This window comes from Zootoca vivipara, chromosome 4, assembly GCF_965207765.1.
Source record: "Zootoca vivipara chromosome 4, rZooViv2.hap1.1, whole genome shotgun sequence".
In the NCBI taxonomy this organism is placed as follows: Eukaryota; Metazoa; Chordata; class Lepidosauria; order Squamata; family Lacertidae; genus Zootoca; species Zootoca vivipara.
The window spans coordinates 531,407-554,282 of record NC_142587.1 but is presented as its reverse complement, the minus strand read 5'-3'; positions in this window follow the sequence as shown (position 1 = coordinate 554,282).

Below are 22,876 nucleotides of genomic sequence, written 5' to 3'. Positions count from 1 at the left end.
GTTCTATGGCTTTATTTCGCTTAGTTGCTTACTCTTGAGTAGAACAGCATCCGCACTCCAGAAATAAGCACCTTTGTAAAATGAGCCTAATTGAAGCAGAACACATTGTTGGAGTGTCAGAATGCATAGAAAGAAGGCAAGTAAGCGTGCTATGGCTTTATTTCGCTTAGTTGCTTACTCTTGAGTAGACATGCATCTGCACTCCAGTAATAAGCACCGTTGTAAATTGAGCCAAATTTAAGCAAAACACGTTGTTGGAATGTCAGAATGCATGGATAGAAGGGAAATAAGCGTTCTATGGCTTTATTTCGCTTAGTTGCTTACTCTTGAGTAGAAATGCATCTGCACTCCTGAAATAAGAACCTTTGTAAAATGAGCCAAATTGAAGCAGAACACATTGTTGGAGTGTCAGAATGCAGAGATAGAAGGCAAATAAGCGTTCTATGGCTTTATTTCGCTTAGTTGCTTACTCTTGAGTAGAACAGCATCCGCACTCCAGAAATGGGCACCTTTGTAAAATGAGCCTAATTGAAGCAGAACACATTGTTGGAGTGTCAGAATGCATAGAAAGAAGGCAAGTAAGCGTTCTGTGGCTTTATTTCGCTTAGTTGCTTACTCTTGAGTAGGAATGCATCTGCACTCCAGTAATAAGCACCTTTGTAAAATGAGCCAAATTGAAGCAGAATACATTGTTGGAGTGTCAGAATGCATAGATAGAAGGCAAATAAGCGTTCTATGGCTTTATTTCGCTTAGTTGCTTACTCTTGAGTAGAACTGCATGTTCACTCCAGAAATAAGCACCTTTGTAAATTGAGCCAAATTGAAGCAGAACACATTGTTGGAGTGTCAGAATGCATAGATAGAAGGCAAATAAGCGTTCTATGGCTTTATTTCGCTTAGTTGCTTACTCTTGAGTAGAACAGCATCCGCACTCCAGAAATAAGCACCTTTGTAAAATGAGCCTAATTGAAGCAGAACACATTGTTGGAGTGTCAGAATGCATAGAAAGAAGGCAAATAACCGTTCTATGGCTTTATTTCGCTTAGTTGCTTACTCTTGAGTAGAACTGCAATTCACTCCAGAAATAAGCACCTTTGTTAAATGAGCCAAATTGAAGCAGAACACATTGTTGGAGTGTCAGAATGCATAGATAGAAGGCAAATAACCGTTCTATGGCTTTATTTCGCTTAGTTGCTTACTCTTGAATAGAAATGCATCTGCACACCAGAAATGAGCACCTTTTTAAAATGAGCCAAATTGAAGCAGAACACATTGTTGGAGTGTCAGAATGCATAGATAGAAGGCAAATAAGCGTTCTATGGCTTTCTTTCGCTTAGTTGCTTACTCTTGAGTAGAACTGCAAGTTCACTCCAGAAATGAGCACCTTTGTAAAATGAGCCAAATTGAAGCAGAACACATTGTTGGAGTGTCAGAATGCATGGATAGAAGGCAAATAAGCGTTCTATGGCTTTATTTCGCTTAGTTGCTTACTGTTGAGAAGAAATGCATCTGCACTCCTGAAAAAAGCACCTTTGTAAAATGAGCCAAATTGAAGCAGAACACATTGTTGGAGTGTCAGAATGCATAGAAAGAAGGAAAGTAAGCGTGCTATGGCGTTATTTCTCTTAGTTGCTTACTCTTGAGTAGAACTGCATGTTCACTCCAGGAAAAAAGCACCTTTGTAAAATGAGCCAAATTGAAGCAGAACACATTGTTGGAGTGTCAGAATGCATAGATAGAAGGCAAATAAGCGTTCTATGGCTTTATTTCGCTTAGTTGCTTACTCTTGAGTAGAACTGCATGTTCACTCCAGAAATAAGCACCTTTGTAAAATGAGCCAAATTGAAGCAGAACACATTGTTGGAGTGTCAGAATGCATAGATGGAAGGCAAATAAGCGTTCTATGGCTTTATTTCGCTTAGTTGCTTACTCTTGAATAGAAATGCATCTTCACTCCAGAAATGAGCAACTTTGTAAAATGAGCCAAATTGAAGCAGAAGACATTGTTGGAGTGTCAGAATGCATAGATAGAAGGCAAATAAGCGTTCTATGGCTTTCTTTTGCTTAGTAGCTTACTCTTGAGTAGAACAGCATCCGCACTCCAGAAATAAGCACCTTTGTAAAATGAGCCAAATTGAAGCAGAACACATTGTTGAAGTTTCAGAATGCATAGATTGAAGGCCAATAAGCGTTCTATGGCTTTATTTCGCTTAGTTGCTTACTCTTGAGTAGAACAGCATCCGCACTCCAGAAATAAGCACCTTTGTAAAATGAGCCAAATTGAAGCAGAACACATTGTAGGAGTGTCAGAATGCATAGATAGAAGGCAAATAAGCGTTCTATGGCTTTATTTCGCTTAGTTGCTTACTCTTGAGTAGAAATGCATCTGCAATCCAGAAATATGCACCGTTGTAAATTGAGCCAAATTTAAGCAAAACACGTTGTAGGAGTGTCAGAATGCATGGACAGAAGGCAAATAAGCGTTCTATGGCTTTATTTCGCTTAGTTGCTTACTCTTGAGTAGAACTGCATATTCACTCCAGAAATAAGCAACTTTGTAAAATGAGCCAAATTGAAGCAGAACACATTGTTGGAGTGTCAGAATGCATAGATAGGAGGCAAATAAGCGTTCTATGGCTTTATTTCGCTTAGTTGCTTACTCTTGAGTAGAAATGCATCTGCAGTCCAGAAATAAGCACCTTTGTAAAATGAGCCATATTGAAGCAGAACACATTGATGGAGTGTCAGAATGCATGGACAGAAGGCAAATAAGCGTTCTATGGCTTTATTTCGCTTAGTTGCTTACTCTTGAGTAGAACTACATCTGCACTCCAGAAATATGCACCGTTGTAAATTGAGCCAAATTTAAGCAAAACACGTTGTAGGAGTGTCAGAATGCATGGATAGAAGGCAAATAAGCGTTCTATGGCTTTATTTCGCTTAGTTGCTTACTGTTGAGTAGAAATGCATCTGCACTCCTGAAATAAGCACCTTTGTAAAATGAGCCAAGTTGAAGCAGAACACATTGTTGGAGTGTCAGAATGCATAGATAGGAGGCAAATAAGCGTTCTATGGCTTTATTTCGCTTAGTTGCTTACTCTTGAGTAGAACTGCATCCGCACTCCAGAAATAAGCAACTTTGTAAAATGAGCCAAATTGAAGCAAAACACATTGTTGGCGTGTCAGAATGCATAGAAAGAAGGAGAGTAAGCGTTCTATGGCTTTATTTCGCTTAGTTGCTTCCTCTTGAGTAGAACTGCATATTCACTCCAGAAATAAGCAACTTTGTAAAATGAGCCAAATTGAAGCAGAACACATTGTTGGAGTGTCAGAATGCATAGAAAGAAGGAAAGTAAGCGTTCTATGGCTTTATTTTGCTTAGTTGCTTACTCTTGAGTAGAACTGCATCTGCACTCCAGAAATATGCACCGTTGTAAATTGAGCCAAATTTAAGCAAAACACGTTGTAGGAGTGTCAGAATGCATGGATAGAAGGCAAATAAGCGTTCTATGGCTTTATTTCGCTTAGTTGCTTACTCTTTAGTAGAACTGCATATTCACTCCAGAAATAAGCAACTTTGTAAAATGAGCCAAATTGACGCAGAACACATTGTTGGAGTGTCAGAATGCATAGATAGGAGGCAAATCAGCGTTCTATGGCTTTATTTCGCTTAGTTGCTTACTCTTGAGTAGAACTGCATCCGCACTCCAGAAATAAGCACCGTTGTAAATTGAGCCAAATTTAAGCAAAACACGTTGTTGGAGTGTCAGAATGCATGGATAGAAGGCAAATAAGCGTTCTATGGCTTTATTTCGCTTAGTTGCTTACTCTTTAGTAGAACTGCATATTCACTCCAGAAATAAGCAACTTTGTAAAATGAGCCAAATTGAAGCAGAATACATTGTTGGAGTGTCATAATGCATAGATAGAAGGCAAATAAGCATTCTATGGCTTTATTTCGCTTAGTTGCTTACTCTTGAGTAGAACAGCATCTGCACTCCAGAAATAAGCACCTTTGTAAAATGAGCCTAATTGAAGCAGAACACATTGTTGGAGTGTCAGAATGCATAGAAAGAAGGCAAGTAAGCATTCTATGGCTTTATTTCGCTTAGTTGCTTACTCTTGAGTAGAACTGCATCCGCACTCCAGTAATAAGCACCTTTGTAAAATGAGCCTAATTGAAGCAGAACACATTGTTGGAGTGTCAGAATGCATAGAAAGAAGGCAAGTAAGCGTTCTATGGCTTTATTTCGCTTAGTTGCTTACTCTTTAGTAGAACTGCAATTCACTCCAGAAATAAGCACCTTTGTTAAATGAGCCAAATTGAAGCAGAACACATTGTTGGAGTGTCAGAATGCATAGATAGAAGGCAAATAACCGTTCTATGGCTTTATTTCGCTTAGTTGCTTACTCTTGAATAGAAATGCATCTGCACACCAGAAATGAGCACCTTTGTAAAATGAGCCAAATTGAAGCAGAACACATTGTTGGAGTGTCAGAATGCATAGAAAGAAGGAAAGTAAGCGTGCTATGGCTTTATTTCTCTTAGTTGCTTACTCTTGAGTAGAACTGCATGTTCACTCCAGGAAAAAAGCACCTTTGTAAAATAAGTCAAATTGAAGCAGAACACATTGTTGGAGTGTCAGAATGCATAGATAGAAGGCAAATAAGCGTTCTATGGCTTTATTTCGCTTAGTTGCTTACTCTTGAGTAGAACTGCATGTTCACTCCAGAAATAAGCACCTTTGTAAATTGAGCCAAATTGAAGCAGAACACATTGTTGGAGTGTCAGAATGCATAGATAGAAGGCAAATAAGCGTTCTATGGCTTTATTTCGCTTAGTTGCTTACTCTTGAGTAGAACTGCATGTTTACTCCTGAAATATGCACCGTTGTAAATTGAGCCAAACTTAAGCAAAACACGTTGTTGGAGTGTCAGAATGCATAGATAGAAGGCAAATAAGCGTTCTATGGCTTTATTTCATAGAATCATAGAATCATAGAATCATAGAGTTGGAAGAGACCACAAGGGCCATCCAGTCCAACCCCCTGCCAAGCAGGAAACACCATCAAAGCATTCCTGACAGATGGCTGTCAAGCCTCTGCTTAAAGACCTCCAAAGAAGGAGACTCCACCACACTCCTTGTCAGCAAATTCCACTGCCGAACAGCTCTTACTGTCAGGAAGTTCTTCCTAATGTTTAGGTGGAATTTTCTTTCTTGTAGTTTGAATCCGTTGCTCCGTGTCCGCTTCTCTGGAGCAGCAGAAAACAACCTTTCTCCCTCCTTTATATGACATCCTTTTATATATTTGAACATGGTTATCATATCACCCCTTAACCTTCTCTTCTCCAGGCTAAACATACCCAGCTCCCTAAGCCGTTCCTCATAAGGCATCGTTTCCAGGCCTTTGACCATTTTGGTTGCCTTCTTCTGGACACGTTCCAGCTTATCAGTATCCTTCTTGAACTGTGGTGCCCAGAACTGGACACAATACTCCAGGTGAGGTCTGACCAGAGCAGAATACAGTGGTACTATTACTTCCCTTGATCTAGATGCTATACTCCTATTGATGCAGCCCAGAATTGCATTGGCTTTTTTAGCTGCTGCATCACACTGCTGACTCATGTCAAGTTTGTGGTCAACCAAAACTCCTAGATCCTTTTCACATGTACTGCTCTCAAGCCAGGTGTCTCCCATCCTGTATTTGTGCCTTTCATTTTTTTTGCCCAAGTGTAGTACTTTACATTTCTCCTTGTTAAAATTCATCTTGTTTGCTTTGGCCCAGTTGTCTAATCTGTTAAGGTCATTCTGAAGTGTGATCCTGTCCTCTGGGGTGTTAGCCACCCCTCCCAATTTGGTGTCATCTGCAAACTTGCTCAGGATGCCCTCAAGCCCACCATCCAAGTCATTGATAAAGATGTTGAACAAGACTGGGCCCAAGACAGAACCCTGTGGCACCCCACTAGTCACTACTCTCCAGGATGAGGAGGAGCCATTGATGAGCACCCTTTGGGTTCGGTCAGTAAGCCAGCTACAAATCCACTGAATGGTAGCATTGGCTAGCCCACATTTTACCAGCTTCTTTACAAGAATATCATGGGGCACCTTGTCAAAGGCCTTGCTGAAATCAAGATAGGCTACATCCACAGCGTTCCCTTCATCTACCAGGCTTGTAATTCTGTCAAAAAATGAGATCAGATTAGTCTGACATGACTTATTTTTCAGGAACCCATGCTGACTTTTAGTGATCACAGAGTTTCTTTCTAGGTGCTCACAGACTGTTTGCTTAATGATCTGCTCTAGAATCTTTCCTGGTATTGATGTCAGGCTGACTGGGCGGTAATTGTTTGGGTCCTCTCTTTTCCCCTTTTTGAAAATAGGGACAACATTTGCCCTCCTCCAGTCTGCTGGAACTTCGCCTGTTCTCCAGGAATTTTCAAAGATTATTGCCAGTGGTTCTGAAATCACCTCTGCCAGTTCTTTTAATACTCTTGGATGTAGTTCATCTGGCCCTGGAGACTTGAATACATCTAAACTAGCCAAGTATTCTTGTACTACCTCCTTACTTATTCTGGGCTGTGTTTCCCCTGCTGAATCATCTGCTCCATATTCTTCAGGTCGGGCGTTTTTTTCTTTCTTGGAGAAGACTGAGGCAAAGAAGGCATTGAGGAGTTCTGCCCTTTCTCTGTCCCCTGTTTGCATTTCACCATCTTCTCCTCTGAGTGATCCCACTGTTTCCTTGTTTTTCCTTTTGCTACGGACATACCCATAAAAGCCCTTTTTGTTGCTTTTAACCTCTCTGGCGAGCCTGAGTTCATTCTGTGCTTTAGCTTTTCTGACTTTGTCTCTACACGTGCTGGCTATATGTTTGAATTCCTCTCTGGAGATTTCCCCCCTTTTCCATTTTTTGTACATATCCCTTTTAAATCTTAACTCAGTCAAAAGTTCTTTAGATAGCCAGCCTGGCTTCTTTAGGCACCTTCCATGTTTCCGTCTCATTGGTATTGCCTGAAGTTGTGCTTTTAATATCTCCCTTTTAACAAACTCCCAACCATCATGAACTCCCTTCCCTTTTAGTATTACTGTCCATGGGATTTCACCCAGCGTTTCCCTAAGTTTTCTGAAGTCGGCTTTCTTAAAGTCTAGAATTTGGACCTTAGTATGCTTGGTTGCTCCTTTCCGCTGGATAATAAACTCCAGAAGAGCATGGTCACTCCCACCTAATGATCCTGCCACTTCTACCCCACTAACCAAGTCATCACTATTGGTTAGGACCAGATCTAAAATGGCTGATCCTCTTGTTGCTTCTCCCACTTTCTGGACAATGAAGTTGTCTGCAAGGCCAGTGAGGAATCTGTTCGACCTTATGCTCTTGGCTGAGTTTGACATCCAACAAATATCAGGATAGTTGAAATCCCCCATTACTACTATCTCACTTCCATTGGAATGCTTGGCCATCTGTTCCAGGAAGGCATCATCTGTGTCCTCAGTTTGGCTTGGGGATCTATAGTAAACTCCCACAATGAGATCACTGTTGTTTTTCTCTCCCTTAATTTTGACCCAGATACTCTCAATTTCGCTTAGTTGCTTACTCTTGAGTAGAAATGCATCTGCACTCCAGAAATAAGCACCTTTGTAAAATGAGCCATATTGAAGCAGAACACATTGATGGAGTGTCAGAATGCATAGATAGAAGGCAAATAAGCGTTCTATGGCTTTATTTCGCTTAGTTGCTTACTCTTGAGTAGAACTGCATCAGCACTCCAGAAATGAGCAGCTTTGTAAAATGAGCCAAAGTGAAGCAAAACACATTGTTGGAGTGTCAGAATGCATAGATAGAAGGCAAATAAGCGTTCTATGGCTTTATTTCGCTTAGTTGCTTACTCTTGAGTAGAACTGCATCCGCACTCCAGAAATAAGCACCTTCATGAAATGAGCCAAATTGAAGCAGAACACATTGTTGGAGTGTCAGAATGCATAGATAGAAGGCAAATAAGCGTTCTATGACTTTATTTCGCTTAGTTGCTTACTCTTGAGTAGAACTGCATCCGCACTCCAGAAATGAGCACCTTTGTAAAATGAGCCAAATTGAAGCAGAACACATTGTTGGAGTGTCAGAATGCATAGATGGAAGGCAAATAAGCGTTCTATGGCTTTATTTCGCTTAGTTGCTTACTCTTGAATAGAAATGCATCTTCACTCCAGAAATGAGCACCTTTGTAAAATGAGCCAAATTGAAGCAGAAGACATTGTTGGAGTGTCAGAATGCATAGATAGAAGGCAAATAAGCGTTCTATGGCTTGCTTTTGCTTAGTAGCTTACTCTTGAGTAGAACAGCATCCGCACTCCAGAAATAAGCACCTTTGTAAAATGAGCCAAATTGAAGCAGAACACATTGTTGAAGTTTCAGAATGCATAGATTGAAGGCCAATAAGCGTTCTATGGCTTTAATCGCTTAGTTGCTTACTCTTGAGTAGAACTGCATCCGCACTCCAGAAATAAGCACCTTTATGAAATGAGCCAAATTGAAGCAGAAGACATTGTTGGAGTGTCAGAATGCATAGATAGAAGGCAAATAAGCGTTCTATGGCTTTATTTCGCTTAGTTGCTTACTCTTGAGTAGAACTGCATGTTCACTCCAGAAATAAGCACCTTTGTAAAATGAGCCAAATTGAAGCAGAAGACATTGTTGGAGTGTCAGAATGCATAGATAGAAGGCAAATAAGCGTTCTATGGCTTTCTTTTGCTTAGTAGCTTACTCTTGAGTAGAACAGCATCCGCACTCCAGAAATAAGCACCTTTGTAAAATGAGCCAAATTGAAGCAGAACACATTGTTGAAGTTTCAGAATGCATAGATTGAAGGCCAATAAGCGATCTATGGCTTTATTTCGCTTAGTTGCTTACTCTTGAGTAGAACAGCATCCGCACTCCAGAAATAAGCACCTTTGTAAAATGAGCCTAATTGAAGCAGAACACATTGTTGGAGTGTCAGAATGCATAGAAAGAAGGCAAGTAAGTATTCTATGGCTTTATTTCGCTTAGTTGCTTACTCTTGAGTAGAAATGCATCTGCACTCCAGTAATAAGCACCGTTGTCAATTGAGCCAAATTTAAGCAAAACACGTTGTTGGAATGTCAGAATGCATGGATAGAAGGGAAATAAGCGTTCTATGGCTTTATTTCGCTTAGTTGCTTACTCTTGAGTAGAAATGCATCTGCACTCCTGAAATAAGAACCTTTGTAAAATGAGCCAAATTGAAGCAGAACACATTGTTGGAGTGTCAGAATGCATAGATAGAAGGCAAATAAGCGTTCTATGGCTTTATTTCGCTTAGTTGCTTACTCTTGAGTAGAACAGCATCCGCACTCCAGAAATAAGCACCTTTGTAAAATGAGCCTAATTGAAGCAGAACACATTGTTGGAATGTCAGAATGCATAGAAAGAAGGCAAGTAAGCGTTCTGTGGCTTTATTTCGCTTAGTTGCTTACTCTTGAGTAGAAATGCATCTGCACTCCAGTAATAAGCACCTTTGTAAAATGAGCCAAATTGAAGCAGAATACATTGTTGGAGTGTCAGAATGCATAGATAGAAGGCAAATAAGCGTTCTATGGCTTTATTTCGCTTAGTTGCTTACTCTTGAGTAGAACTGCATGTTCACTCCAGAAATAAGCACCTTTGTAAATTGAGCCAAATTGAAGCAGAACACATTGTTGGAGTGTCAGAATGCATAGATAGAAGGCAAATAAGCGTTCTATGGCTTTATTTCGCTTAGTTGCTTACTCTTGAGTAGAACAGCATCCGCACTCCAGAAATAAGCACCTTTGTAAAATGAGCCTAATTGAAGCAGAACACATTGTTGGAGTGTCAGAATGCATAGAAAGAAGGCAAGTAAGCGTTCTATGGCTTTATTTCGCTTAGTTGCTTACTCTTGAGTAGAACAGCATCCGCACTCCAGAAATAAGCACCTTTGTTAAATGAGCCAAATTGAAGCAGAACACATTGTTGGAGTGTCAGAATGCATAGATAGAAGGCAAATAACCGTTCTATGGCTTTATTTCGCTTAGTTGCTTACTCTTGAATAGAAATGCATCTGCACACCAGAAATGAGCACCTTTTTAAAATGAGCCAAATTGAAGCAGAACACATTGTTGGAGTGTCAGAATGCATGGATAGAAGGCAAATAAGGGTTCTATGGCTTTATTTCGCTTAGTTGCTTACTGTTGAGAAGAAATGCATCTGCACTCCTGAAAAAAGCACCTTCGTAAAATGAGCCAAATTGAAGCAGAACACATTGTTGGAGTGTCAGAATGCATAGAAAGAAGGAAAGTAAGCGTGCTATGGCTTTATTTCTCTTAGTTGCTTACTCTTGAGTAGAACTGCATGTTCACTCCAGGAAAAAAGCACCTTTGTAAAATAAGTCAAATTGAAGCAGAACACATTGTTGGAGTGTGAGAATGCATAGATAGAAGGCAAATAAGCGTTCTATGGCTTTATTTCGCTTAGTTGCTTACTCTTGAGTAGAACTGCATGTTCACTCCAGAAATAAGCACCTTTGTAAAATGAGCCAAATTGAAGCAGAACACATTGTTGGAGTGTCAGAATGCATAGATAGAGGGCAAATAAGCGTTCTATGGCTTTATTTCGCTTAGTTGCTTACTCTTGAATAGGAATGCATCTGCACTCCAGAAATGAGCACCTTTGTAAAATGAGCCAAATTGAAGCAGAACACATTGTTGGAGTGTCAGAATGCATAGATAGAAGGCAGATAAGCATTCTATGGCTTTATTTCGCTTAGTTGCTTACTCTTGAATAGAAATGCATATGCACTCCAGTAATAAGCACCTTTGTAAAATGAGCCATATTGAAGCAGAACACATTGTTGGAGTGTCAGAATGCATAGAAAGAAGGCAAGTAAGCGTTCTATGGCTTTATTTCGCTTAGTTGTTTACTCTTGAGTAGAAATGCATCTGCACTCCAGTAATAAGCACCTTTGTAAAATGAGCCAATTGAAGCATAACACATTGTTGGAGTGTCAGAATGCATAGAAAGAAGGCAAGTAAGCGTTCTATGGCTTTATTTCGCTTAGTTGCTTACTCTTGAATAGAAATGCATCTTCACTCCAGAAATGAGCACCTTTGTAAAATGAGCCAAATTGAAGCAGAAGACATTGTTGGAGTGTCAGAATGCATAGATAGAAGGCAAATAAGCGTTCTATGGCTTTCTTTTGCTTAGTAGCTTACTCTTGAGTAGAACAGCATCCGCACTCCAGAAATAAGCACCTTTATAAAATGAGCCAAATTGAAGCAGAACACATTGTTGAAGTTTCAGAATGCATAGATTGAAGGCCAATAAGCGATCTATGGCTTTATTTCGCTTAGTTGCTTACTCTTGAGTAAAACAGCATCCGCACTCCAGAAATAAGCACCTTTGTAAAATGAGCCTAATTGAAGCAGAACACATTGTTGGAGTGTCAGAATGCATAGAAAGAAGGCAAGTAAGCATTCTATGGCTTTATTTCGCTTAGTTGCTTACTCTTGAGTAGAAATGCATCTGCACTCCAGTAATAAGCACCGTTGTAAATTGAGCCAAATTTAAGCAAAACACGTTGTTGGAATGTCAGAATGCATGGATAGAAGGGAAATAAGCGTTCTATGGCTTTATTTCGCTTAGTTGCTTACTCTTGAGTAGAAATGCATCTGCACTCCTGAAATAAGAACCTTTGTAAAATGAGCCAAATTGAAGCAGAACACATTGTTGGAGTGTCAGAATGCATAGATAGAAGGCAAATAAGCGTTCTATGGCTTTATTTCGCTTAGTTGCTTACTCTTGAGTAGAATAGCATCCGCACTCCAGAAATAAGCACCTTTGTAAAATGAGCCAAATTGAAGCAGAACACATTGTTGGAGTGTCAGAATGCATAGAAAGGAGGAAAGTAAGCGTGCTATGGCTTTATTTCTCTTAGTTGCTTACTCTTGAATAGAAATGCATCTGCACACCAGAAATGAGCACCTTTGTAAATTGAGCCAAATTGAAGCAGAACACATTGTTGGAGTGTCAGAATGCATAGATAGAAGGCAAATAAGCGTTCTATGGCTTTATTTCGCTTAGTTGCTTACTCTTGAGTAGAACTGCATGTTTACTCCTGAAATATGCACCGTTCTAAATTGAGCCAAATTGAAGCAGAACACATTGTTGGAGTGTCAGAATGCATAGATAGAAGGCAAATAAGCGTTCTATGGCTTTATTTCGCTTAGTTGCTTACTCTTGAGTAGAATAGCATCCGCACTCCAGAAATAAGCACCTTTGTAAAATGAGCCTAATTGAAGCAGAACACATTGTTGGAGTGTCAGAATGCATAGAAAGAAGGCAAGTAAGCGTTCTATGGCTTTATTTCGCTTAGTTGCTTACTCTTGAGTAGAAATGCATCTGCACTCCAGTAATAAGCACCTTTGTAAAATGAGCCAAATTGAAGCAGAATACATTGTTGGAGTGTCAGAATGCATAGATAGAAGGCAAATAAGCGTTCTATGGTTTTATTTCGCTTAGTTGCTTACTCTTGAATAGAAATGCATCTGCACACCAGAAATGAGCACCTTTTTAAAATGAGCCAAATTGAAGCAGAACACATTGTTGGAGTGTCAGAATGCATAGATAGAAGGCAAATAAGCGTTCTATGGCTTTATTTCGCTTAGTTGCTTACTCTTGAGTAGAACTGCAAGTTCACTCCAGAAATGAGCACCTTTGTAAAATGAGCCTAATTGAAGCAGAACACATTGTTGGAGTGTCAGAATGCATAGAAAGAAGGCAAGTAAGCGTTCTATGGCTTTATTTCGCTTAGTTGCTTACTCTTGAGTAGAAATGCATCTGCACTCCAGTAATAAGCACCTTTGTAAAATGAGCCAAATTGAAGCAGAATACATTGTTGGAGTGTCAGAATGCATAGATAGAAGGCAAATAAGCGTTCTATGGTTTTATTTCGCTTAGTTGCTTACTCTTGAATAGAAATGCATCTGCACACCAGAAATGAGCACCTTTTTAAAATGAGCCAAATTGAAGCAGAACACATTGTTGGAGTGTCAGAATGCATAGATAGAAGGCAAATAAGCGTTCTATGGCTTTATTTCGCTTAGTTGCTTACTCTTGAGTAGAACTGCAAGTTCACTCCAGAAATGAGCACCTTTGTAAAATGAGCCAAATTGAAGCAGAACACATTGTTGGAGTGTCAGAATGCATAGATAGAAGGCAAATAAGCGTTCTATGGCTTTATTTCGCTTAGTTGCTTACTCTTGAGTAGAACAGCATCCGCACTCCAGAAATAAGCACCTTTGTAAAATGAGCCTAATTGAAGCAGAACACATTGTTGGAGTGTCAGAATGCATAGAAAGAAGGCAAGTAAGCGTTCTATGGCTTTATTTCGCTTAGTTGCTTACTCTTGAGTAGAACTGCAATTCACTCCAGAAATAAGCACCTTTGTTAAATGAGCCAAATTGAAGCAGAACACATTGTTGGAGTGTCAGAATGCATGGATAGAAGGCAAATAAGGGTTCTATGGCTTTATTTCGCTTAGTTGCTTACTGTTGAGAAGAAATGCATCTGCACTCCTGAAAAAAGCACCTTTGTAAAATGAGCCAAATTGAAGCAGAACACATTGTTGGAGTGTCAGAATGCATAGAAAGGAGGAAAGTAAGCGTGCTATGGCTTTATTTCTCTTAGTTGCTTACTCTTGAATAGAAATGCATCTGCACACCAGAAATGAGCACCTTTGTAAATTGAGCCAAATTGAAGCAGAACACATTGTTGGAGTGTCAGAATGCATAGATAGAAGGCAAATAAGCGTTCTATGGCTTTATTTCGCTTAGTTGCTTACTCTTGAGTAGAACTGCATGTTTACTCCTGAAATATGCACCGTTCTAAATTGAGCCAAACTTAAGCAAAACACGTTGTTGGAGTGTCAGAATGCATAGATAGAAGGCAAATAAGCGTTCTATGGCTTTATTTCGCTTAGTTGCTTACTCTTGAGTAGAAATGCATCTGCACTCCAGAAATAAGCACCTTTGTAAAATGAGCCATATTGAAGCAGAACACATTGATGGAGTGTCAGAATGCATAGATAGAAGGCAAATAAGCGTTCTATGGCTTTATTTCGCTTGGTTGCTTACTCTTGAGAAGAACTGCATCAGCACTCCAGAAATGAGCAGCTTTGTAAAATGAGCCAAAATGAAGCAAAACACATTGTTGGAGTGTCAGAATGCATAGATAGAAGGCAAATAAGCGTTCTATGTCTTTATTTCGCTTAGTTGCTTACTCTTGAGTAGAACTGCATCCGCACTCCAGAAATAAGCACCTTTATGAAATGAGCCAAATTGAAGCAGAACACATTGTTGGAGTGTCAGAATGCATAGATAGAAGGCAAATAAGCGTTCTATGACTTTATTTCGCTTAGTTGCTTACTCTTGAGTAGAACTGCATCCGCACTCCAGAAATGAGCACCTTTGTAAAATGAGCCAAATTGAAGCAGAACACATTGTTGGAGTGTCAGAATGCATAGAAAGAAGGCAAATAAGCATTCTATGGCTTTATTTCGCTTAGTTGCTTACTCTTGAGTAGAACTGCATGTTCACTCCAGAAATAAGCACCTTTGTAAAATGAGCCAAATTGAAGCAGAACACATTGTTGGAGTGTCAGAATGCATAGATGGAAGGCAAATAAGCGTTCTATGGCTTTATTTCGCTTAGTTGCTTACTCTTGAATAGAAATGCATCTTCACTCCAGAAATGAGCACCTTTGTAAAATGAGCCAAATTGAAGCAGAAGACATTGTTGGAGTGTCAGAATGCATAGATAGAAGGCAAATAAGCGTTTTATGGCTTTCTTTTGCTTAGTAGCTTACTCTTGAGTAGAACAGCATCCGCACTCCAGAAATAAGCACCTTTGTAAAATGAGCCAAATTGAAGCAGAACACATTGTTGAAGTTTCAGAATGCATAGATTGAAGGCCAATAAGCGTTCTATGGCTTTGTTTCGCTTAGTTGCTTACTCTTGAGTAGAACTGCATGTTCACTCCAGAAATGAGCACCTTAGTAAAATGAGCCAATTTGAAGCAGAACACATTGTTGGAGTGTCAGAATGCATAGATAGAAGGCAAATAAGCGTTCTATGGCTTTATTTCGCTTAGTTGCTTACTCTTGAGTAGAACAGCATCCGCACTCCAGAAATAAGCACCTTTGTAAAATGAGCCTAATTGAAGCAGAACACATTGTTGGAGTGTCAGAATGCATAGAAAGAAGGCAAGTAAGCGTTCTATGGCTTTATTTCGCTTAGTTGCTTACTCTTGAGTAGAACTGCAATTCACTCCAGAAATAAGCACCTTTGTTAAATGAGCCAAATTGAAGCAGAAAACATTGTTGGAGTGTCAGAATGCATAGATAGAAGGCAAATAAGCGTTCTATGGCTTTATTTCGCTTAGTTGCTTACTCTTGAATAGAAATGCATCTGCACACCAGAAATAAGCACCTTTGTAAATTGAGCCAAATTGAAGCAGAACACATTGTTGGAGTGTCAGAATGCATAGATAGAAGGCAAATAAGCGTTCTATGGCTTTATTTCGCTTAGTTGCTTACTCTTGAGTAGAACTGCATGTTTACTCCTGAAATATGCACCGTTGTAAATTGAGCCAAACTTAAGCAAAACACGTTGTTGGAGTGTCAGAATGCATAGATAGAAGGCAAATAAGCGTTCTATGGCTTTATTTCGCTTAGTTGCTTACTCTTGAGTAGAAATGCATCTGCACTCCAGAAATAAGCACCTTTGTAAAATGAGCCATATTGAAGCAGAACACATTGATGGAGTGTCAGAATGCATAGATAGAAGGCAAATAAGCGTTCTATGGCTTTATTTCGCTTGGTTGCTTACTCTTGAGTAGAACTGCATCAGCACTCCAGAAATGAGCAGCTTTGTAAAATGAGCCAAAGTGAAGCAAAACACATTGTTGGAGTGTCAGAATGCATAGATAGAAGGCAAATAAGCGTTCTATGTCTTTATTTCGCTTAGTTGCTTACTCTTGAGTAGAACTGCATCCGCACTCCAGAAATAAGCACCTTTATGAAATGAGCCAAATTGAAGCAGAACACATTGTTGGAGTGTCAGAATGCATAGATAGAAGGCAAATAAGCGTTCTATGACTTTATTTCGCTTAGTTGCTTACTCTTGAGTAGAACTGCATCCGCACTCCAGAAATGAGCACCTTTGTAAAATGAGCCAAATTGAAGCAGAACACATTGTTGGAGTGTCAGAATGCATAGAAAGAAGGCAAGTAAGCGTTCTATGGCTTTATTTCGCTTAGTTGCTTACTCTTGAATAGAAATGCATCTGCACTCCAGAAATGAGCACCTTTGTAAAATGAGCCAAATTGAAGCAGAAGACATTGTTGGAGTGTCAGAATGCATAGATAGAAGGCAAATAAGCGTTCTATGGCTTTATTTCGCTTAGTTGCTTACTCTTGAGTAGAACTGCATCCACACTCCAGAAATAAGCACCTTTGTAAAATGAGCCAAATTGAAGCAGAACACATTGTTGAACTTTCAGAATGCATAGATAGAAGGCAAATAAGCGTTCTATGGCTTTATTTCGCTTAGTTGCTTACTCTTGAGTAGAACTGCATGTTCACTCCAGAAATGAGCACCTTAGTAAAATGAGCCAATTTGAAGCAGAACACATTGTTGGAGTGTCAGAATGCATAGATAGGAGGCAAATAAGCGTTCTATGGCTTTATTTCGCTTAGTTGCTTACTCTTGAGTAGAACTGCATCCGCACTCCAGAAATAAGCAACTTTGTAAAATGAGCCAAATTGAAGCAAAACACATTGTTGGAGTGTCAGAATGCATGGATAGAAGGCAAATAAGGGTTCTATGGCTTTATTTCGCTTAGTTGCTTACTGTTGAGAAGAAATGCATCTGCACTCCTGAAAAAAGCAACTTTGTAAAATGAGCCAAATTGAAGCAAAACACATTGTTGGAGTGTCAGAATGCATAGAAAGAAGGAAAGTAAGCGTTCTATGGCTTTATTTCGCTTAGTTGCTTACTCTTGAATAGAAATGCATCTGCACACCAGAAATGAGCACCTTTTTAAAATGAGCCAAATTGAAGCAGAACACATTGTTGGAGTGTCAGAATGCATAGATAGAAGGCAAGTAAGCGTTCTATGGCTTTATTTCGCTTAGTTGCTTACTCTTGAGTAGAACTGCATATTCACTCCAGAAATAAGCAACTTTGTAAAATGAGCCAAATTGACGCAGAACACATTGTTGGAGTGTCAGAATGCATAGATAGAAGGCAAGTAAGCGTTCTATGGCTTTATTTCGCTTAGTTGCTTACTCTTGAGTAGAACTGCAATTCACTCCAGAAATAAGCACCTTTGTTAAATGAGCCAAATTGAAGCAGAAAACATTGTTGGAGTGTCAGAATGCATAGATAGAAGGCAAATAAGCGTTCTATGGCTTTATTTCGCTTAGTTGCTTACTCTTGAATAGAAATGCATCTGCACACCAGAAATAAGCACCTTTGTAAATTGAGCCAAATTGAAGCAGAACACATTGTTGGAGTGTCAGAATGCATAGATAGAAGGCAAATAAGCGTTCTATGGCTTTATTTCGCTTAGTTGCTTACTCTTGAGTAGAACTGCATGTTTACTCCTGAAATATGCACCGTTGTAAATTGAGCCAAACTTAAGCAAAACACGTTGTTGGAGTGTCAGAATGCATAGATAGAAGGCAAATAAGCGTTCTATGGCTTTATTTCGCTTAGTTGCTTACTCTTGAGTAGAAATGCATCTGCACTCCAGAAATAAGCACCTTTGTAAAATGAGCCATATTGAAGCAGAACACATTGATGGAGTGTCAGAATGCATAGATAGAAGGCAAATAAGCGTTCTATGGCTTTATTTCGCTTGGTTGCTTACTCTTGAGTAGAACTGCATCAGCACTCCAGAAATGAGCAGCTTTGTAAAATGAGCCAAAGTGAAGCAAAACACATTGTTGGAGTGTCAGAATGCATAGATAGAAGGCAAATAAGCGTTCTATGTCTTTATTTCGCTTAGTTGCTTACTCTTGAGTAGAACTGCATGTTCACTCCAGAAATGAGCACCTTAGTAAAATGAGCCAATTTTAAGCAGAACACATTGTTGGAGTGTCAGAATGCATAGATAGGAGGCAAATAAGCGTTCTATGGCTTTATTTCGCTTAGTTGCTTACTCTTGAGTAGAACTGCATCCGCACTCCAGAAATAAGCAACTTTGTAAAATGAGCCAAATTGAAGCAAAACACATTGTTGGAGTGTCAGAATGCATAGAAAGAAGGAAAGTAAGCGTTCTATGGCTTTATTTCGCTTAGTTGCTTACTCTTGAATAGAAATGCATCTGCACACCAGAAATGAGCACCTTTTTAAAATGAGCCAAATTGAAGCAGAACACATTGTTGGAGTGTCAGAATGCATAGATAGAAGGCAAATAAGCGTTTTATGGCTTTATTTCGCTTAGTTGCTTACTCTTGAGTCGAACTGCATGTTCACTCCAGAAATAAGCACCTTTTTAAAATGAGCCAAATTGAAGCAGAACACATTGTTGGAGTGTCAGAATGCATAGATAGAAGGCAAATAAGCGTTCTATGGCTTTATTTCGCTTAGTTGCTTACTCTTGAGTAGAACTGCATGTTCACTCCAGAAATAAGCACCTTTGTAAATTGAGCCAAATTGAAGCAGAACACATTGTTGGAGTGTCAGAATGCATAGATAGAAGGCAAATAAGCGTTCTATGGCTTTATTTCGCTTAGTTGCTTACTCTTGAGTAGAACTGCATGTTTACTCCTGAAATATGCACCGTTGTAAATTGAGCCAAACTTAAGCAAAACACGTTGTTGGAGTGTCAGAATGCATAGATAGAAGGCAAATAAGCGTTCTATGGCTTTATTTCGCTTAGTTGCTTACTCTTGAGTAGAACTGCATCTGCACTCCAGAAATATGCACCGTTGTAAAATGAGCCATATTGAAGCAAAACACATTGTTGGAGTGTCAGAATGCATAGATAGGAGGCAAATCAGCGTTCTATGGCTTTATTTCGCTTAGTTGCTTACTCTTGAGTAGAACTGCATATTCACTCCAGAAATAAGCAACTTTGTAAAATGAGCCAAATTGAAGCAAAACACATTGTTGGAGTGTCAGAATGCATAGAAAGAAGGAAAGTAAGCGTTCTATGGCTTTATTTCGCTTAGTTGCTTACTCTTGAGTAGAACTGCATATTCACTCCAGAAATAAGCAACTTTGTAAAATGAGCCAAAGTGAAGCAGAACACTTTGTTGGAGTGTCAGAATGCATAGATAGGAGGCAAATAAGTGTTCTATGGCTTTATTTCGCTTAGTTGCTTACTCTTGAGTAGAACTGCATGTTCACTCCAGGAAAAAAGCACCTTTGTAAAATGAGTCAAATTGAAGCAGAACACATTGTTGGAGTGTCAGAATGCATAGATAGAAGGCAAATAAGCGTTCTATGGCTTTATTACGCTTAGTTGCTTACTCTTGAGTAGAACTGCATGTTCACTCCAGAAATAAGCACCTTTGTAAATTGAGCCAAATTGAAGCAGAACACATTGTTGGAGTGCCAGAATGCATAGATAGAAGGCAAATAAGCGTTCTAAGGCTTTATTTCGCTTAGTTGCTTACTCTTGAGTAGAACTGCATGTTTACTCCTGAAATATGCACCGTTGTAAATTGAGCCAAACTTAAGCAAAACACGTTGTTGGAGTGTCAGAATGCATAGATAGAAGGCAAATAAGCGTTCTATGGCTTTATTTCGCTTAGTTGCTTACTCTTGAGTAGAACTGCATGTTCACTCCAGAAATATGCACCGTTGTAAAATGAGCCATATTGAAGCAGAACACATTGTTGGAGTGTCAGAATGCATAGATAGGAGGCAAATAAGCGTTCTATGGCTTTATTTCGCTTAGTTGCTTACTCTTGAGTAGAACTGCATATTCACTCCAGAAATAAGCAACTTTGTAAAATGAGCCAAATTGACGCAGAACACATTGTTGGAGTGTCAGAATGCATAGATAGAAGGCAAATAAGCGTTCTATGGCTTTATTTCGCTTAGTTGCTTACTCTTGAATAGAAATGCATCTTCACTCCAGAAATGAGCACCTTTGTAAAATGAGCCAAATTGAAGCAGAAGACATTGTTGGAGTGTCAGAATGCATAGATAGAAGGCAAATAAGCGTTCTATGGCTTTCTTTTGCTTAGTAGCTTACTCTTGAGTAGAATAGCATCCGCACTCCAGAAATAAGCACCTTTGTAAAATGAGCCAAATTGAAGCAGAACACATTGTTGAAGTTTCAGAATGCATAGATTGAAGGCCAATAAGCGTTCTATGGCTTTATTTCGCTTAGTTGCTTACTCTTGAGTAGAACTGCATCCGCACTCCAGAAATAAGCACCTTTATGAAATGAGCCAAATTGAAGCAGAACACATTGTTGGAGTGTCAGAATGCATAGATAGAAGGCAAATAAGCGTTCTATGGCTTTATTTCGCTTAGTTGCTTACTCTTGAGTAGAACAGCATCCGCACTCCAGAAATAAGCACCTTTGTAAAATGAGCCTAATTGAAGCAGAAGACATTGTTGGAGTGTCAGAATGCATAGATAGAAGGCAAATAAGCGTTCTATGGCTTTATTTCGCTTAGTTGCTTACTCTTGAGTAGAACTGCATGTTCACTCCAGAAATAAGCACCTTTGTAAAATGAGCCAAATTGAAGCAGAACACATTGTTGGAGTGTCAGAATGCATAGATGGAAGGCAAATAAGCGTTCTATGGCTTTATTTCGCTTAGTTGCTTACTCTTGAATAGAAATGCATCTTCACTCCAGAAATAAGCACCTTTGTAAAATGAGCCAAATTGAAGCAGAACACATTGTTGGAGTGTCAGAATGCATAGATGGAAGGCAAATAAGCGTTCTATGGCTTTATTTCGCTTAGTTGCTTACTCTTGAATAGAAATGCATCTTCACTCCAGAAATGAGCACCTTTGTAAAATGAGCCAAATTGAAGCAGAACACATTGTTGGAGTGTCAGAATGCATAGATAGGAGGCAAATAAGCGTTCTATGGCTTTATTTCGCTTAGTTGCTTACTCTTGAGTAGAACTGCATCCGCACTCCAGAAATAAGCAACTTTGTAAAATGAGCCAAATTGAAGCAAAACACATTGTTGGAGTGTCAGAATGCATAGAAAGAAGGAAAGTAAGCGTTCTATGGCTTTATTTCGCTTAGTTGCTTACTCTTGAGTAGAACTGCATGTTCACTCCAGAAATAAGCACCTTTGTTAAATGAGCCAAATTGAAGCAGAACACATTGTTGGAGTGTCAGAATGCATGGATAGAAGGCAAATAAGGGTTCTATGGCTTTATTTCGCTTAGTTGCTTACTGTTGAGAAGAAATGCATCTGCACTCCTGAAAAAAGCACCTTTGTAAAATGAGCCAAATTGAAGCAGAACACATTGTTGGAGTGTCAGAATGCATAGATAGAAGGCAAATAAGCGTTCTATGGCTTTATTTCGCTTAGTTGCTAACTCTTGAGTAGAACTGCATGTTCACTCCAGGAAAAAAGCACCTTTGTAAAATGAGTCAAATTGAAGCAGAACACATTGTTGGAGTGTCAGAATGCATAGATAGAAGGCAAATAAGCGTTCTATGGCTTTATTTCGCTTAGTTGCTTACTCTTGAGTAGAACTGCATGTTCACTCCAGAAATAAGCACCTTTGTAAATTGAGCCAAATTGAAGCAGAACACATTGTTGGAGTGTCAGAATGCATAGATAGAAGGCAAATAAGCGTTCTATGGCTTTATTTCGCTTAGTTGCTTACTCTTGAGTAGAACTGCATGTTTACTCCTGAAATATGCACCGTTGTAAATTGAGCCAAACTTAAGCAAAACACGTTGTTGGAGTGTCAGAATGCATAGATAGAAGGCAAATAAGCGTTCTATGGCTTTATTTCGCTTAGTTGCTTACTCTTGAGTAGAACTGCATCTGCACTCCAGAAATATGCACCGTTGTAAAATGAGCCATATTGAAGCAAAACACATTGTTGGAGTGTCAGAATGCATAGATAGGAGGCAAATCAGCGTTCTATGGCTTTATTTCGCTTAGTTGCTTACTCTTGAGTAGAACTGCATATTCACTCCAGAAATAAGCAACTTTGTAAAATGAGCCAAATTGAAGCAAAACACATTGTTGGAGTGTCAGAATGCATAGAAAGAAGGAAAGTAAGCGTTCTATGGCTTTATTTCGCTTAGTTGCTTACTCTTGAGTAGAACTGCATATTCACTCCAGAAATAAGCAACTTTGTAAAATGAGCCAAAGTGAAGCAGAACACTTTGTTGGAGTGTCAGAATGCATAGATAGGAGGCAAATAAGCGTTCTATGGCTTTATTTCGCTTAGTTGCTTACTCTTGAGTAGAACTGCATGTTCACTCCAGGAAAAAAGCACCTTTGTAAAATGAGTCAAATTGAAGCAGAACACATTGTTGGAGTGTCAGAATGCATAGATAGAAGGCAAATAAGCGTTCTATGGCTTTATTACGCTTAGTTGCTTACTCTTGAGTAGAACTGCATGTTCACTCCAGAAATAAGCACCTTTGTAAATTGAGCCAAATTGAAGCAGAACACATTGTTGGAGTGCCAGAATGCATAGATAGAAGGCAAATAAGCGTTCTATGGCTTTATTTCGCTTAGTTGCTTACTCTTGAGTAGAACAGCATCCGCACTCCAGAAATAAGCACCTTTGTAAAATGAGCCTAATTGAAGCAGAACACATTGTTGGAGTGTCAGAATGCATAGAAA